This window comes from Elgaria multicarinata, chromosome 15 (assembly GCF_023053635.1).
Source record: "Elgaria multicarinata webbii isolate HBS135686 ecotype San Diego chromosome 15, rElgMul1.1.pri, whole genome shotgun sequence".
In the NCBI taxonomy this organism is placed as follows: Eukaryota; Metazoa; Chordata; class Lepidosauria; order Squamata; family Anguidae; genus Elgaria; species Elgaria multicarinata.
The window spans coordinates 24616468-24635139 of NC_086185.1; the positions used below are offsets into that span (position 1 = coordinate 24616468).

The window sequence follows — 18672 nt, forward strand, 5'->3', positions numbered from 1 at the left end:
AAACTCAATTACTGTGTTGCGAAATGATGCAGGTCTAAAAAGAGTGTCACCAACATGAAAAGTTTGGAAAGCTCTGCTCTAGGCTTTCAGGCAGAATTCCCTCCTACTGTTGAGGATGGAATCTGGCACCTTCCGCAATGCCAAGCAGGCCTCTGCCAATGAGACACAGCCTCTCCACTAACTACAGTATTTTATTTTTGCTAACATTAGTGAAATGAAAATAAATTCTCGCCATTCTAAATGTGTGTGTGAGTGTGTGTGTGCAAATTTGTGCCATGGGCCTGTACCCCGGACCCTTTAAGTTCCTAGCAACACTCCTCGCTGGCGTTCAAACTGGCTTTCCTGCTGCTGTTGCTGGACTACCTGTAAACCAAGCTGGAGGCTTTTGGAAGGTGTTGTCGAGATCCTGGAGCTGCCTTGCAAAACAGGAACCACCAGCATCTGGAAAAGGCGCTTGGGAGACCGTCAGCCTTCAGCAGCGGCGGTGGCGGCGGCAACAGCAGCAACAACCCAGATGAATTCAAGATCCCATTTCAAATGTTCCAGGGCAGCTGAGCGCTGGCACGGAGAACAAGCTCTGGAGCTGAGCCCACACTCAGCACCCTTTGGCCATCTTTCTGGACATGCAGAGGTCATTTCAGTTACGGAGAGAAGGCAGCCAGAGAGCTGCAGACAGCATGAGACACCTCCCCCCGGTAAGGTTCTCGGGGCTGCGCTGCCCATCCATTGCCCCACCATAAAAAGAGGACAAAGAGTTGACAGCCAAGGTACATAATCGGAGGCTCCCCCACATCTCAGGGCAGAGGCACCGTCGCTATCCCATGAGCCTGCAGGGCAAGAGGATACTTGGATCGTAATCATCAACGTTGTTTCTGTTGCACCGGGCTTGCCCTGGAACCCACAAGAGCACACTATCCACAGGGTGGCGAAGGAAGAACAGGGACGCTCTTTTTGTCACCTGTGCACTAAAGCACCAAAACAGGAACAGATGCTGAACCGTGCGGCACACGCCAGGGCCCGGGGATTTTCTTCCCGTTGCACTGGAGTATCCAGAAGCAGAGCAAAATTCTACGGATGGGACCTGCAAAGCGTAACCACAACTGCAGATCCCTTCTAACGATCGTCCCCAACCGGGTGTCCTCCGGATGTGTGGGACTACAACTTTCTTTGTCCTCAGCCAGTCGGGACATGCTGGCTGGGCTGGGCAGGTGTTGTACTCCAACACATCTGGAAGGGTACGTTGTTAGGGAAGGCTATCTTGGAAGGAGAACTCCCAACAGCACAGCTTAAATTCAGAGCAGAGACGGCCGGAGATGGCAGAATGGACAGGGCCTGCTGCCCTCCCTCTCCAGGGCAGAGCATCTTTGCTGCATCCAGTCGGCTTCGAGCAAGAGCGTCCCAGCGCCACCGCCCTCGGGAGCCTCCCACATTCCCCCTACGCTTAGATACACACGCCCTCCCTGCTCACAGCTGTGACCTTCCGAGGAACATGTCACCGGCTCGGCCTCCTTGCACCCCGCAGGGAAGCAAGCCGACTCTGAAAGAAGCAGGGAAGGGGTGGGGTGGGGTGGGGAGGCGTTTTATTTGCTTGCTTGCAAGAGTAAGCTCAGCTGGTTTTCACTTCCAGGTGGGAATGGCACATTAGGGGCGCTCCATCAGTGGCCAAAAGGGCCAAGCCACACGGGAGAGCCTGTCACTGAGTGAGAGGAGCAACTAGACTGAACGCAGAAGGCCCCAGGTTCGATTGCCCCCGGCATCTCTGGTTCAAAGGATTTGGGAGTGTGCGATAAGAGAGAGCCTTCCCTACCTGAGACCCTGGAGAACCACAGCTAGAGATGACAATACCAGGATAGATGGACAGTGGCCTGAGCAACAATCACACAGCTTCTCTGTTTTACACACACGCACACACACACAGAGAGAGAGAGAGAGAGAGAGAGAGCGAGAGCTGTGAGTCCATCCCCAGAGGGCGAGCAGCAATCTTATTCTGTTGCAGAGGGGAGAAAACACACACACACACACCAGCAGGTGTCTTACAGCACCTTAAGGACTTGGGGTGCAACCCTATTCAAGTTTAGATAGGGGAAAAACCTACAGCTGAAGCATGCTGGGAGTTGTAGGACTTTCCCCCCATCTAAACATACATAGACTTGCACCCTGAACAGATTTATTATGGGACAAACTTTTGCAGACCAGAATCCATTTCATCAGAAGAATGATGAAATAAGCAAATAAGAAGACTCGAAACCTTGGTAGCCCAAGGCTGCAGCTGCTAGTCCTAATATTTGGGAAAGGGGCGAAGGAGAACTCTGCGTCACTCCATCCCTGTCTCCGATTTCTGACAGTGCGAAATTATCAGACCTGTGTTATGCTGAAGTGACAAACCAATTAGCAGGATGGTCAGCTAGACAATCCAGTGAATCACTTCCACGAAATCTGGGTTTATTGAGATTTTTTTTAAAAAAACCAAAAACTTCAAAACACATCCCTTCTTCTTTCCCAATAACTTCAAGTCATAATGCTAGAATAGAAATCACATTTCTTTACTACAGGTGTGTATGTTTTTACTGGCCCACCATGTTTCACTCCCCAAATATTAAACACTCCCCCCCCAAAAAAAAATAATTTTATTCATCCGTGGAGAATAATAAGAGCTCTGGCTATTAGATGGTATAAAAATGCAATCAATCAATCAATCAATATGTGGTATGCAAATAAGTGTCTATGTTGCAACATAGAAACAGGGAAGTATCTAGAATAATTTATTTTAACTCCTGCCTCACCTGCGATCTGAGTTTACAAGAATTTAACACAGGTGAGCAAGGTGGTGAGATGGAGTCGGGTTGCCAGTGCAGCCAGATAGTACCCTGTGCAAAAAAAAAAAGTATTCACATTGTTTGGCACATGCTAGTGCGGGCCTGATCCTGCCTGTACAGACAACGATCCAAGCCCTGTGTTCCTAAAATGGGCATAGCTGGGGCTACCTTCCTTGCTTAGAGGCCTGAAGAGTCACGTTCGGTCATTTAAAACCCTCTTCGGGTAACCTGCCTTGCCCTATGAGCAGAGACGCTGCCTTCTGCCAGGGAGCCTGGCAGCAAGGGCCGCGCACTCTCTCGCCCTCCCCGAACAGAATTGCACCACGGGGTCAACCACCGGACAAGCCCAGCACTTCTTCCAGGCCGAAATCCTTATCTGTACAACTTGCTAGCTAGGGTGTCAGATTCTCTCGCTGATGGAACGGGGAGCTTGGCGGAGACGAGGAGGACTCCAAAGTGGGCTGGTGGGGGGGGAAAAAATTGGAGTTCAAAGAAGTCATTGGGTGTTGTGTGTGCGTGTAAAGGATGGCGTTTAATTCTCAGCAAGCAGTGCAGCTTCTTGGGCCAGAAGAGGAGGTCAAGCCGCTGACCCCCTTATACACACTCACAAACTTTCCGGTCCTTTTAGAGAGCCAGGAACTTGCTCATTTGCGCACACAAAGACACAGCCCAGTCAAGAAAGGGTTTTTTCTTTTAAGTTACAAAAACTCTTTCTTTGGCTCCCTGACTCTTTTGAGGCCTCCCGGTGCCAGCAATTTCAAGGTAAGGAGCGGACAAAGAAAGCCACAAGATGCTTAAGGTTCAAGGGAGTTATTTAGGGCAAGCAACAGCCGTCATTAGAGCTGGGGCAGAGACTGGGAAAGGCTAGTTGGCAGCTCTGAGCAAATCCAGCGTGTCCCAAAGACGCTGGGAGGGCCAGCCCTACAACTCTTTCCGCTCCCCCCGCCCCAAATCACCTACAGAGCCTAACGCTGCTCAGGCTGCTGGGCCTGGAAGAAAGCTGAGGCGAGGATTTTACTCGCTTGTCCTGATCTCTGACCTGCCTGATTCTGGGAAGGGCACAACCAGGCCTTGCACAACCTTGCCTTGGCTGGGATTCACTGCGGATGCCAGGCGTATGTCACCACACCTCTGCCAGGCCCAAAAGGCAGGCAGGCAGGCAGCCAGCCCCATCCTGGTAAAGGGGCTGCAAAGACAACAGTCTCTGGAAACTGGGGCCCAGCAGAGATTTGGGTGGCATGCACACATGTGGAGGGCACAGAAGGAGAGGTGTGGATGTGGCAGGGCTGAAAGTTAGCTGGGCCAAGCATGCACCAGTAGCAAGCAGGCTAGGGAACAGAGCTCACTACCCCTGTCAGCTGGCCCCAGGCAAAGGCGGGGAACTGGCAGGCTCAGTTCCCAGCCCGGAGGAGGCCATGTGGGGTCACCACAGCGCTGCACCTTTGCCTGGCCGTCTGCGAGAGGCTTAGTGGGGCCAGAAGGGAAAACCCAGCCAGCCCTGTAAACTAGGCCAGCCTTTGGCGGGTTCTTGACATCTCTGGCATCTCGTGACAAAGTCTCAGGCCAGGCGCAAAAGTCGTCTCTCCTTTGATCAGCTTGGAATTTGCCCCCCTCCATCCCCTTGTTCTGTGAAGGCTGGGAGAAGGGCAGCTTCGGAGTGGAAGCCGCCTATACCTCCCACCCTGGAACGGTCCCCTTGGGAACGCCGGCCGGCTGGATGTATTCCCTGCCGCCAAGCACAAGATTCAGTCTCGGGGGTGGCGTGGGGGGACCTACAAAGAATGGTTCCTGTGACTCAGTTTGTCCCACAACCATTTAGCAGCAATTTGCTGCTGGAATCCAGAACTTCCAAGGATTCACTGCCTAAGCACAGAATCTAGGCAATTTCAGCTCCTGATTTTAAGACATTGCAATCCTAGTTCTCCTGCTTCAAGAGCAGAGCTCGGAAACTAGACTCTGACTGGAATGTAGTCACCCACCCAACTCTCTTTGCCATAAAGGACCCTGCTCTCCCTCCATCCCAGTCCATGAAGCAGGGTGGGAATCTACACAGGGTTTTTTATACTCACAATAAGATTGATTGATTGATTGATTGATTGCATTTATATCCCGCCTTTTTTCCTCCAAGGAACCCAAGGTGGCGTACATAATCCTCCTCCTCTCCATGTTATCCTCACAACAACAACCCTGTGAGGTGGGTTGGGATGAGAGCCTGTGACTGGCCCAAAGTCACCCAGTGGGTTTCCATGGCCGAGTGGGGACTCAAACCCGGATCTCCTGACTCCCAGTCCAACATTTTAGCCACTACACCACACTGGCTCAAAGTACCCAACAACTTTGAATTACAGGATTTGACCTGCGCAAATCTTATGGGAAGGTATGCAAGGCACAGGGGTCCAAGCAGAAGTAATTGAGGGGCAGATAGAAGGGGAACCTGCTGCCTCCAGGTTCTGCTTCCAGGCTTCCTGACTGTTAGAGCTGTTTGACAACGGAACCAATGGCCTAGGGAGGTAATGGGCTGTCCCACACTAGAGGCCTTGAAGAGGCAGCCGGACAGCCATCTGTCAGGGATGCTTTAAAGGTGGGTTCCTTCACTGAGCAGGGGGTTGGAGGCCCCCTTCCAACTCAACTATTCTATGATTCTATGATCCTAGTAGCATCTGGGGAAAGGATGCTGGATGAAAAAGTCTCTTCTCCATGAAATGCAGAAACTAGAGTAGCTGCAGCTGCCACCTCCTCTTCTTTTAGAGGCAGGGGAAAAGGCCGGGCACACACACAGTCACAAGTCAGGAAGCAACGGGGAAGTGTCCCAGCCTGGATGCCAAAGCCCTGCAAGTCCTCAATGTCAAGAGCACTAGGGGTGTGCACGGACTCCCCGCTCCGCCCCGCGGGCCGATCCGAAAATTTCGGATCGGCCCGCTCCGCCCATACTCCGCTCTTCGCTGCGGAGCTCCGGCTCCGAATCGGAGCTCCGCAGTGGAGGGGAGTGGTGCCAGGTAAGGCCAGGAGAGGAGGGCGGGGGGGGTTACCGGGCCCTGCCGCCATCGCCGCCCGTGCGGCGACGGCGGCAGAGCCCGGTAAGGGACCAAGGGGGAGGGGGGCCTTACCTGCCTCCGTCCGCAGTCCATCGGCTTCTTCAATTGAGCCCGCGGTTCAGCCAGGAAGTCTGGGCCGCAAGTGCGGCCTAGACTTCCTGGTTGAACTGCGGGCTCAATTGAAGAAGCCGAGGGACCGCGGACGGAGGCAGGTAAGGGAGAAGGGAGGGGTTACCGGGCCCTGCCGCTGTCGCCAGGGCCCGGTAAACCCCACTTACCTTTCCGGTGGAGCTCCGGATCGAGGCGAAGGATCCGCCTTCACCTCGATCCTCTTCGCCACGCTCCGCCGGCCCCCCAATCCTCTTCACCTCCGCCTTAAGGGGAGGCGAAGCACCCCGCTCCGCTTCTAATTCGCCGGTCCGATTAGAAGCGGAGCACATCCCTAAAGAGCACACAGCTTGAAAATGGCTCCTGTGGAACCTTTCCAGAAAGCCCTGGATTTACTAGGAGACTGTGGCGGTCCGAGCCCCTTCAGACACCAAACTCTTTCCCTGCATGGATCGTTCTCAGCACAAGAGACCAATTCTCTTCCGAGATACCTGTCAGTGAAACAGCTCAATAATTACACTGGTGCTCAGAGCAGCAAAAGTACCTCTGTGGGATGAAATCTATCAGGCTAGACAATAAGATCCTTCACAAGCACGCATCACTACGTGAATTGCTTCACTGTCTGCACCATTTGTTGTTGTCTTTAAAGACACAAACTTCAGTTTGTTGCTGTTTGGAGCTGTTTATGACCAGAGGGTAATCAGAGGAGAGCCAAGTGTGCAAAAGGTGTATTCGGATAAGAGGGCGTGTGCTGAGCAGGCCACAAGTCAAAGCGACAGGCTGCAAAAGTGCCAACACTTCTTTTTTAAAAAAAAAAAAAAAAAAACGCAGCCCGAGTTTCTTTTCTTCTTTTGTTGGTCAATTGTCTTTCTGGGGCTCCTAGTTTGATCTTGGTTGTAATTGCATTTGATCTGACTTTTAGTGGATTTTAATTGGTTATCATGTCTTATCCTATATTGCTTTGGGGGCAGTTCCGTAGCCCTTGTCCCAGGGGGAACTGTGCATACTCCTTGCAGGTACAGGGACAGATGCAGGGGGCAATGTTGTGGATGTTGTGCTTAGAAGGAGCATACAGGGAGACCAATCCTTGTCTGGAGGAATGCCCAGGTCTGGAGGTAGCAGGCCTGTTAGGAACATAGGAAGCTGCCTTATACTGTCAGTCCTTGGTCCATCAAGCCCAGTATTGTCGACACTGAATGGCAGCGGTTCCCCAGGGTTTCAGGCAGGATTCCTTTCCTTGCCCTACCTGGAGAAGCCAGGGATTGAACCTGAGACCTTCTGCATGCAAAGCAGGTGCTCTGTCGCACTGAGCTGTTGGCTGTACCTCTAGGGCTCATGGGCTAGGGCTGCTGTGACATCATGGCATGTGCTGCAATGCAGAGATGGACGCTGGAGGTGTGTGCCCACGCTGTCATGAGTACCTTGCCCCACTCTGTATATGGGCATTGACGCTGGCACAGTCCCTGATTGGTGGGTAGTGGTGGTTTTCCCAGGAATGAGAGGTGCATGTCAATCACTTTTGTATTTTCTTGTTGTGCACTCCCCCCACCTTATTTATTTATTCATTACATTTTTTATACCGCCCAATAGCCGAAGCTCTCTGGGCGGTTCACAAAAATTAAAACCATAATAATAATAAAAAAACAGGTTAAAAGCACAAATACAAAATGCAGTATAAAAAAACACAACCAGGACCCTTGATTTCCAGGCTGCGTATTTGATATGGTGGCTGACCTGCGGGTGTAGCAGCAGCGTATCTCTGGTCACAACACAAAGCCAGCATCAAGGGTAGACATGATCAGGCACCTACCAAGGCCCCAGTACCCCAGCAAGGGCCCACTGACATGGAGACGCTCCTCCTCTTCACCTTTGCAACCTGCTTATTTGTCTGCGTCTCACCCTGGCCCAGATAAGCAAGAAGGATCTTGGAATTGTTGTTAATCACAAGCTGAGTATGAGCCAACAGTGTGATGTGGCTGCAAAAAAAGCCAATGCTATTTTGGGCTGAATTAATAGAAGTATAGGTTTCAAATCGTGCGAGGTACTGGTTCCCCTCTATTCCGCACTGGTTAGGCTTCATCTTGAGTACTGCATCCAGTTCTGGGCTCCACAATTCAAGAAGGACGCAGACAAGCTAGAGGGGGTTCAGAAGAGGGCAACGAGGATGTTCTGGGGTCTGGAAACAAAGCCCTATGAAGAGAGACTGAAAGAACTGGGCATGTTTAGCCTGGAGAAGAGAAGGCTGAGGGGAGGCATGATAGCACTCTTCAGATACTTGAAAGGTTGTCACACAGAGGAGGGCCAGGATCTCTTCTCGATCCTCCCAGAGGGCAGGACACAGACTAATGGGCTCAAGTTACAGGAAGCCAGATTCCGGCTGGACATCAGGAAAAACGTCCTGACTGTTAGAGCAGTACGACAATGGAACCAATGACCTAGGGAGGCACACTAGAGGCATTCAAGAGGCAGCTGGACAACTATCTGCCAGGTATGCTTGAAGGTGGATTCCTGCGTTGAGCAGGGGGTTGGACTCAATGGCCTTGTAGGCCCCTTCCAACTCTACTATTCTATGATTCTATGAATGGGCATGGTGAGGAGGAGCAGCAGCAGCAGATGCCCATGCAGAAGCCACTGGTGACAACGGGGTGAGAAGGTAGACTCACTGAGGAAGCAGATCAAGGAGCATCACTTGCCCAATGGCCAGGGCCAGCACTGCCATAGAGGCAGCTCAGGCAGCAGCATAGAGTGCCAAGCAGAGGTCGCCGAACAGCACACCCGGAAGCTGCTCTCCTAGAGCGGCTTCCTGGCGCGCTGTTCCAAAGCTGCCGCTCCTCAACCCCAGCGTCCTGGCTTCGAAGCCAGCGCCTGGCCGGAAGCTGCTCCTGGCTTTGAAGCCAGGATGCTGGGGTTGGGGTGGGGCAGCTTCAGAACGGCGCGCCCAGAAGCCACTTCCAGGCGCGCCACTTCAAAGCCTCCAGCCTGCCCCCCAACCCCAGCGTCCTGGCTTCGAAGCCAGGAGCGGGCACAGGGGGCGGCTTCAGTACGGCGCGCCTGCCTAGGGCACAAAATAGTCCGGCGCCGGCCCTGCCAATGGCCCTTGCATTATGTTGGGATCTCTTTCTCCACAGTCCCAATCTAAGGCAAGCATAGAATCATAGAATAGCAGAGTTGGAAGGGGCCTACAAGGCCATCGAGTCCAACTTCCTGCTCAATGCAGGAATCCGCCCTAAAGCATCCCTGACAGTGGGCTGTCCAGCTGCCTCTTGAAGGCCTCTAGTGTGGGAGAGCCCCACAACCTCCCTAGGTAACTGGTTCCATTGTCGTACTGCTCTAACAGTCAGGAAGTTTTTCCTGATGAGCATACGGATGCTCTGCCTGATATATTGTTTGCAAATTGCATATAACAGGTTTTTATGCAAGGCACCGTTACAGTGCCAGTCTTCCATCTGAAGGAGTTAAGTTTTAAATGGATGGAAAAGGGCACCATGATTTGTGGGAACTGAAACCTTCCCCAGCGACTTCGGTCAGCGCGTCTCTCTAGGCCGTGGTAACTTCCTGATTTAGAAGGCCAGCAGGGAAAGCGCAACTCAAGAGAGGTGGCAGAAGCAGATTGGGTGGGAGGCTAGCCATGAGCAGGAGGAAAGTGCTGCAGCCCCCATCCGGGAACAGTCTTCTATTTTAAAATCACAAGGCATGATTTGAACACTTCCTTCTTTCAATGCACAGAACAGGTACCCTCGTTGAGTTCTGCTCTGTGATGGGCTCCAGTGCTTTGAGGCTGGGATGGCTACTGCAGGCTCACTTAGGCCGCAATCCTAGGAATGTTTAAACTGAAAAATGTCTGACCACCCCCAGCATGCCCTGCCTGGGGCATGTTGGGAACTGTGGAGTTTTTTTCCTGTTTAAACATGTATTTATTGAGTCATTTGCATCCCGCCCTATATCACAAGGATTTCAGGGCGGCATAGGATTGCGGCCTAAGTTCCCAAAAATGGCATGATTAACACAACCCAGAACCATTTCCTCCTTCCCAAATCTTTGTTTATTTATTTATTTATTGCATTTTTATACCACCCAATAGCTGAAACTCTTTGTTGATGCATCATCCATGATCCTCCAAGGATGCCTCTTCATCTCTCCTCTCTCTCTCTCTCTCTCATGTATTTGGGGCACATAAGGTCAGCTATGTCTGAGTGTATAAAGAGCCTGAGACAGGCACATCGGCGAACCGTACTCCATGCTTTGAACGTTCCATAAAGGGCCCAAAATTCCAGGCGCAAACTGAAAAGCCACCTTGGAGTTGAAAGACCATGACAGGGAAAGCTAGCTGCTCTAACTCAACATTTCTGTGGGCACGCCCCACTTAAGAATGTAAAAAGAACCATGCTGAATCAGGCTGAGGGTCCATATAGTCCAGCACTCTGTTCACACAGTGGCCAACCAGCTGTCAACCAGTAACCCACAAGAAGGACACGGGTGCAACAGCACCCTCCCGCCCATGTTCCCCAGCAACGGGTGTATCTAGGCTTACTGCCCTGCTACTGGAGAAAGCACATAGCCAACATGACTAGTAGCCATTGATAACCTTCTCCTCCAGGAATTTATCCAACCCCCTTTTAAAGCCATCCCACTTGCCAGTCACTGGTTGCCAACCGTACATCAGATACCAAAATTACTAGCTAGAGCGCAGCTTGACTCCACTGGACTCTACAGATTTGAACACATAACAAAAAGTCTATCCACAGAAACAATTAACTTAAAGGCAACCTGAAGCACCTGATAAGGGACTATTTTAAGATGTGGGGGCATTTAAATCAGAGATGCACGTCACTCTGTTTCCAAGGGTTTGGGGAACATTCATAACTTGACGTTCTGTAGCTCCCTTGGCAGGGAGCAGATCTGGGGAACAGAGACCTCCCCAAGACACAGCTTCAAGACTCCAGAAAGTGGGGAGGGAGGGAAGGAGGGAGATATTTGCCCTATCCAGAAAAAGGAGACTTTGTGGAAGGTAACACAGCTCGGTGATCGAGCCAAGCGCTCGGCATGCAGAAGGTACCGGGCTGAAATCCCCAGCGTTCTTCCTGAAACCCTCAGCCACATACACAACACTGGGCTGGAGGAAGTCATGGTCTGGCTGACCAGAAGGCAGCTTTGCATGCTATTTCCTTGCAAGGGGGCAAGAAGGGGTTAAAAGCCTGCAAGGAGGAGGAGGAGGAGGAGGAGCCTGGTTGCTAAGGCCCAAGACAGCTGGGTGTGTCTCAGGGTGGAGAATTGGAACTCAGACTCTGGAGAGCTGTTCAGCAGCTCTTGATTCACACGGCCACAGAGACGGCTGAGTAGCCAGCCAGCTTCCTACTCTAGCAGCCATTGCCACCTGCATGACTGAGCACTGCTCCAATTACGTTAGGAGGCCCAACTGAAATCCACAAGCCCCACTTCGAGACCCCACCAGATTTTAGCCAAATCATGCCCCCCACCCCTAGACTTTTCAAAATGGAATGGGGGCCCTTTGTACCCCTTGCAATTCAAAGACTCTGGTGGGAGGCACCCTAGCACAGGCTCACATCCACATCTGCTCTGCTTGCAGGGAAGGGAAGGACAGATTTGACTGAGCAATTACCAAGAACAAGCCGGGGAAAGCATCCATAGGCGTTTTTATCAGATACTTAACAGCCTGCTCCAACAGTTGGCTTTCCATTGTGAAAAATGTGCGTATAGCCCCCCTTCCCATAATGCAAAACACACAAGCGGAATAGTGACTGGCAATTGGGTTCAATACAATAAAACAATACTCAGCATTTATGCAGGCCTTGAGTGTTCAAAATACTTTATATATAATTACCGCAATAAGTCTCATTAACAACCTGTATGGTTGTAACATTAGCCTTGAGAAGAGAAGGCTGAGGGGAGACATGATAGCACTCTTCAAATACCTGAAAGGTTGTCACACAGAGGAGGGCCAGGATCTCTTCTCGATCATCTCAGAGCGAAGGACATGGAATAACGGGCTCAAGTTACAGGAAGCCAGATTCCAGCTGGACATCAGGAAAAACATCCTGACTGTTAGAGCAGTACAACAATGGAACCAATGACCTAGGGAGGATGTGGGCTCTTCAGACTAGAGGCCTTCAAGAGGCAGCTGGACAGCTACATGTCAGGGATGCTTTAAGGTGGATTCCTGCATTGAGCAGGGGGTTGGACTCGATGGCCTTATAGGCCCCTTCCGACTCAACTATTCTATGATTCTAGGAAAACATAAGGGTTGTGAATCCTACCTTCCTTCATAGCACCCAGCTTTGCTTTAAGGCCGCCAGGCGAGTTGGAATATAGTTAGAGCTATTCTAAATTCACTTCCACAAGTTGTAGTGATGGCCACCAATTTGGATGGCTTTAAAAGGGTGTTGGAGAAATTCCTAGAGGAGTGGCTATCAATGGCTACTAGTCCTAATGGCTATGTGCTACCTCTGGTATCAGTGGCAGTAAGCCTATGTACACCAATTGCTGGGGAACATTGGTGGGAGGGGGCTGTTGTACTCATGCCCTGCTTGTGGGGTCCTGGTCAAGAGCTGGTTGGCCACTGTGGGTTCCTGGTCAACAGCTGGTTGGCCACTGTGGGTTCCTGGTCAACAGCTGGTTGGCCACCTGCTGGATAAGACACCTTGGTCTTATCCAGCAGGGCTCATCTTATTTTCTTATGGATCAGACCGAACTGTTTCCCAGGAGTAGCAACTCAAGAGGGCAACAGCTCTCTCCCACAGTTGGTCCCCCACAACTGGGATTCTGTGGCATGTTGGCCCTGGACCAGCAGGCTTCAAAAAGTGGCCACTGACAGACGTATCACCCTCCGTGAGTTTGTCTACTCCCTTTTGAAAGGCATCTACACCAGAAGCGGTCACCACCACAGCTAGTGGCAGATGCTAAGTTTGAACTGGGGATTTCCTGGTTCCCAGCTCACTCTCTCAGCCTCGCTGTCCTTCACTAGCAATCGAAAATGCAACCGAAGTTCTCAGAAGAGAGAGCAAAAAACTTTCCTGTAAGACATGATATGCAAGAAGAGACAGGATGCTGCAGAAACGAGAAGCAGGTCATAGCTGAAAAGAAGCCCTTTGCAACTACTCTTTTGAACTTTTGACAGTGGAGTTTTGCATGTGGGTATTTACACAGCCCAGGCTAGCAGTTAGAGCCTCAGGTGCAGGGTGCTGTACATTTTTACAGGAAGCCTCGGCCCTTGCCATAGAGATATTAGCAAAGACTGTGCCAGAATTACGAACTCAACAGCAGTCCCTTTGGCAGGCTTGGAGTAGTGCCTCTGTGCACCTCCAAAGTTTAAACAGCATCCTGTATGTTCAGAGGCCCAGCACCCTATATCAAGAGCAAAACCAAGTACTGTAGCGAAGGGCCTTGGCCTCTGGAATGCACAACCTCCTGACCCTGGATGTTCAAAGCCTCCACAAGCGAAAGCCAGCGAAAGCCACCCTGAATGTTCAAAGCCTCCACAAGCGAAAGCCAGCTGGAGAAAGGGAGATAAGAAAGCAATCCTTCGCCCAGCCTTGTGCCCTCCAGATGTGTCGGACGGCAACTCCCAGCCCAACACATCTGGAGGGCACTTAGTCTGAGGCAGGCTGTGTTAGCCTATCTCAAAGCCAGCTAGCCCAAAGCCATCCAGCAATTCTGCCTGTGCAATCCAGACCACTGAGACTAAGAACTCAGTGAAAAGATCTCTTCTTGGTTCATCAGCATCTGCACATTTGTCCTTCAGGCACCCAAGAGCATGAATCATGAGAAGACCAAAGCTAAGAGGAAAAGCTCTCCCAACGTTTCTAGCAACGGTGCACCAGTTAGTCGCTACACAACAGCCTTTCTGCCAGAGATCCCTTTCAAGTGGAGGTGGAGGAGATGGAGCCTGGGACCTGGAGCACACTGGACAGGTGCTCTAGTGCTGAGGTGAAGCACCGCCCAAAATGCGTTGAATGAACTGGTCCAAGCTCCTTGCCACGGGCAGAAGCTGCCCAACAAGCAGGCAGATCAACACAGTTAGCAAGATCAGTCTGTATGGATGGGAAAAACGAGCCCACCAGAAGGATGCACACAAATCAGCCGCCAGTAGCTTGGGAGCCACGGGCCACTCCCCCTGCTGCAAGCCACATAAACCAGTGGAGGCTGGTGGCTCAGATTTCAGTGGGGCTGCAATTCCATTCTGGGCTTCAGTCAGAACCAGACAGACCTCTAAAGGAGCTATCCAGGGTGCTGAACCTATTTTGGGGTTAGAGTTCAGCACCTTGGATAGCTCCTTGCAAGGTCTAGCTGGTACTGACTGAAACCTAGCCCCACCTAAATTGGAGCCACCTGCCTTCATTGGTTCGCAGTCTTCTCCTATCGATCCCGACCAGCTGCCACAAAGTTCCACCCAGGTTGTGACCGTGGCAGCCAAAAGTGAAAGCATTCAAAAAGCCACTGAGCCAAGCTATGCACGCTGCAAGTGGGGCAAATGGTTACACTGCTGATACAGAGATTACGTCCCAACAACTCGCTAGTTCAAGTGGCATTTAGGCCAAAGCCTCCTCCGAGAGCACAAGGCTCTATCCTAAATCATTTTCTTGGGCACCAAAAGGTTCAAACAGCACCCCTGAACTGCTGGAAACACCACACACACCCCAAGTCCAACCCCCACCTCAGCTGTGCTGCTGTCAGCAACTGGGCACCCAGATCGCCCAAAGTCACTGTCTGCCCCGTTTAAGGGAGAGAAATCCTCGCGCGAGATGGGATGGATGGGTGGGTGCAGGAAAAGGCAAATCATAGGAAAGGAGACGGGCGGACAGGGAGGAGATGGTCACAATTACCACATTGTTTTTGGCCAGGCATGTGGTTGGCAAACAAACCCCTGGACGCCAGTGTTTAAACACAAGACAATCTGTTGTAAATAATTCTGCAGACATTGTTACAACAACCTCTTGAAGAAAGCCTAATACAGAGCAAGAGGCAGAAATATGTCCGGGGGGTTCTACAATCAATTCCTAGCATCCTGACACTCTTCTCTCTTTTCATCTCGGATGCTCACCCGTCTTGCACCCACCCACACCCACCCCAAAAAACCAACCATCCACAGGCCGGGCCCAAACCCTCCACTGGAGTCCTGATCAGCTCTGCTTTCAGACAGCAAAAGACATTTGAGGGGCAGCTGCCGTTCTAGCTTCCACCTGGCCCATCCTCCCCAGTCCCAGCAAGGGATGGGAGAATTTTTACAAACTCCAGTTGGTGGCCCAGCTACGCCCCTATCTGGACAGGGATAACCTGGCTTCAGTTGTCCATGCTCTGGTAACCTCCAAGTTAGATTACTGCAATGGGCTGCCTTTGAAGATGGTTCAGAAGCTGCAGCTCATGCAAAATGCAGCGGCCAGACTGATTTCGGAACCAGAACATTCGACCATATAACACCTGCTCTGGTCCGCTTGCACTGGCTGCCTGTATGTTTCCGAGCCCAATTCAAGGTGCTGGTTTTGACCTATAAAGCCTTACACAGCTTGGGACCACAATACCTGACGGAACGCCTCTCCCGAGTTGAATATACCCGGTCACTACGTTCAACATCTAAGGTCCTCCTCCAGGTGCCTTCTCCGAGAGAGGCTCGGAGTGTGGCATTGAGGGACAGGGCCTTTTCGGTGGTGGCCCTCAGACTATGGAACGATCTCCCTGACGAGGCTCACCTGGCGCCAACGCTGCTATCTTTCTGGCGCCAGGCATATGGCAGCACATCTTAATCACCCACATGTTTAGTTTTTTTTAATGGTTTTTAATGCTTTGTGTGTGTATGTTCTGTGTTTTAAAATTTAAAATTTTGTATACTTGTTTTTATCTCAATTTTAGAATTTCTGTAAGCCGCCCAGAGAGCTCTGGCTATGGGGGGTGGTATATAAGTGTAATAAATAAATAAATAAATAAATTTCAAGCCACTGTCCTTTAAAGCTTAAGTGCCTGCCTCTCCAGGTCACAGTAATGTAACCCACATACTAGCTGGGCTTGCCCAGTTTCCTTATACATCACCAGAAGGAGGAAGGGAATGTTTTGTAAAGAAAGCAACAGAGGCTTCAGCAGCAATTACCAGCGGGTCTGAGATTGGCCTGAATACTCTGGATCCAGAGTCACAATAGTTCTGCAGTGCTGGCTCTCTCTCTTGTATAGCCACATCCGCAAATTGTATGTATGTGTCTACACAAGAGGTTGTTGCCTTCTTACCCTTCTGGCTTAGCTGGGGATTATGGGAGTCGTAGTCCAGTCCATCCAGAGGGCACCAGCTCAGGAGAGGCTGGTCTGAACCAAACCTGACAACCTGCCTGAAATGGCAGACAATCCAAGAGCACTCCTGGCCATGTACAGAATGTTCTGTGGATACTGGAGTTGGTGTTCCTGCCCAGTTTAGGTTCCATGCATTGATTCCACATGGCAGGAATTCCTCTCACCTCATTTCAGCTCAAAGGAAAAGCTCTGGAGAGCAGCTCCCAAACGTGTAGAAGGACCAGGAGATAGACTCCAGACTGAAAATGGACAAAAAGTTCCCGGAGGCACCAACTCGCTGCCAAGGTGCCACTTCCTGCACAGGTCCCCACCCCAAATTCAAAAATCTCTCTCCTTAGTTCAGCCCTCCTCCCCGTTGGCCCTCAGGGACCCGATGCAATGGGGCTGATGGATAAAAAAAGGGGGGGGCGAAATGCCACTCTAGCCTCTTACTGTCGTGACCTGCTGAGAGATTCTTTTATATTCAGCGGTATATAAATGTTACAAATAAATATATAAAGAAATAAAACGGAGCCAACCAGAGGCGAGGTACTTACTCCGCAATAACCGCCCACCCCCCACCCCCGAGAAGTGCCTCTCTTCAGCGCGCTGCCTGTTTGGCTGCCACCTGCTCCTCCCTCCCCCGCCCCAAAAGCTGTCAAGCCTGCAGCAGCGCCGCGTCCGCCGCCGCCGCCCAGGCAGGAAGCGCCTCGACCCTCGACGGCAAACTCCGAGCGCGCCCGAGCAGTGGAAGCTCCCTCAATCCGGAGTAAATCGCTCTTTCGCCCGAGGCCCCGTCTGCTCGGCGCGGATTACATACACCTCTTTCCCCCGAACGCCCGAGGAACGCTCTGCCCCCGCTCCGCCTCCCGGGGGCAGAGCGGCGCCCCGCAGCAAGCACGCTTCCGCAAAGGGGGCGCCAGCTCCGCCCGCCCGCCCGCCCGCGCGCGCACACACACACACACAAACACACACGCGCGCACACCCTCGGGAAGGAAAGGCTGAGCCAGCAGCGCCGGAGCCGCCGCGGAAGCCGCCGCCGCCGCCGCCGCCGCCGCCGCCTCCTCCTCCGGCTCCCGCGCGGCGAAAGGCCCTCTCCGGCTCCCGAGGAGATCGAGGAGCAGCGGGTCCTCTTGCAGCAAGCCGGCTCGGGCGCTTTGCGCGTGGAGGAGGCGGTAAGCCGCAGGCGGAGGCTGCCGGCGCGCACGACCTCGGCCAACGGCCTCTTGCTCCTCCTGCCCCCCCCCCCCCCGCCTGCCTGCCTGCCTGCCTGCTAGTGCCAGGCGCGCTTCGCTGCTGCTGCTGCTGCTTCCTGGGGTGGCGCTTCCTCCTCCTCCTCCTCCTCCTCCTCCACCCCCTCGCCTCGCCTCGCCTTCCCCTCCACCCACCGCCCCAGCCCGCCCGGCCGCTCCTCTTCCCCCGGCTGCCCGCTCGCTCGCTCGCGGTCCCGCCGAAGGGACTTACTTTGGTTTCGGCTCCTCCTGCGCGGTTCCCGGCCCGAGGGTGGATGGGTGGGGATGGAGCGCGGGGACCCGGGCGAGGAGTGGGTGGGGCCGGGCCGGGCCGGGCCGGGCCGGGCGAGAAGGCAGGCGGCGCTGCTCGGCGCTTGCCTCTTTGCTTGACGCTGCTGCTGCGCTCTCGCTCGCTCTCCTGCCTGCCTGCCTCTCCCCGCTCGCCTGGCTCCCCACCCAGCCGCTGCCTGTCCCTGACCCCACCCAGCGGCTCCACCCAGCCGCTGCTACACGGGCTGTCAATCACCGGGCCCTTTAAAGCTACAACGGCCAACTTGCTGCAGGCTGCTGCTCAGGGACGGGGGCTGGGTGGCTGGGAGGGAGGTAGTCGGGCGGAGGGGGGTGGATCCCCCCCCCGCTGTCCTTGGCGCGGCCCCACGCGGCCCACCCCCAGCCATCTGGAGAAGGGCCCGACCCGGGTGGGTGGGGATGCGCGCGAGTTCTCCCCCACCCGCCTACCTGCTCCGCCCTCTCTGGCTCCGCCTTGGCGCGGGCTGCCGCGGCCCGGCCCCTTCCCGAGGCGAGGGCGGGGCCGCTCGCTGGCAGACGGGGCTTCGGGGCCAGGTAAGCGCGCGGGGTCGTGGCAGCCTTACCTGCAGACGGGGCGGAAGCCCAGCCTAGGCGCGCGGGAGAGGACAGGCTTCGTGCGGAGCGAACGCACGCCGGATGGGATCGGGGCGGGGGTGGTGGGGTGGAGACAGGCGCGCCCACGCCCACCCCGGAGCCGCGGCGGAGGCAACGCGATCGGGGCCTCGCGCGCTGCCCCTCCCGGGCCTCCACCGGACAAAGGGCCCGCGGGCTGGACGAGGAGCTCAGGCGGGCCGGTGCGGAGCCTTACCCACGCGCTGGGTGCGCGCAACACCGGCGCCCGCTCAGCCACAGGGGCGGGCCCCCGGGTCAAGCGCGGAGCGGCCTTCGAGCCTGCCCTGC

At 53.5% G+C, this 18672-nt stretch overlaps 1 protein-coding gene across 2 annotated transcripts in view; it reads right to left on the reverse strand.

Annotated features, from left to right (window-relative positions):
* The window catches only part of KLF8 (KLF transcription factor 8), a 74135-nt gene extending 56175 nt beyond the window's left edge, over positions 1–17960 (reverse strand). Inside the window, exon 1 of one of the 2 annotated variants that reach the window (XM_063141776.1) lies at positions 17696–17960. The gene's annotated coding sequence lies outside the window, so the exon portion shown is untranslated. Of the gene's footprint in view, positions 1–16416; positions 16433–17695 lie in introns of those variants that run through there. The other variant, XM_063141777.1, reaches the window with a different exon arrangement.
* Positions 17961–18672: the final 712 nt, after the last annotated feature.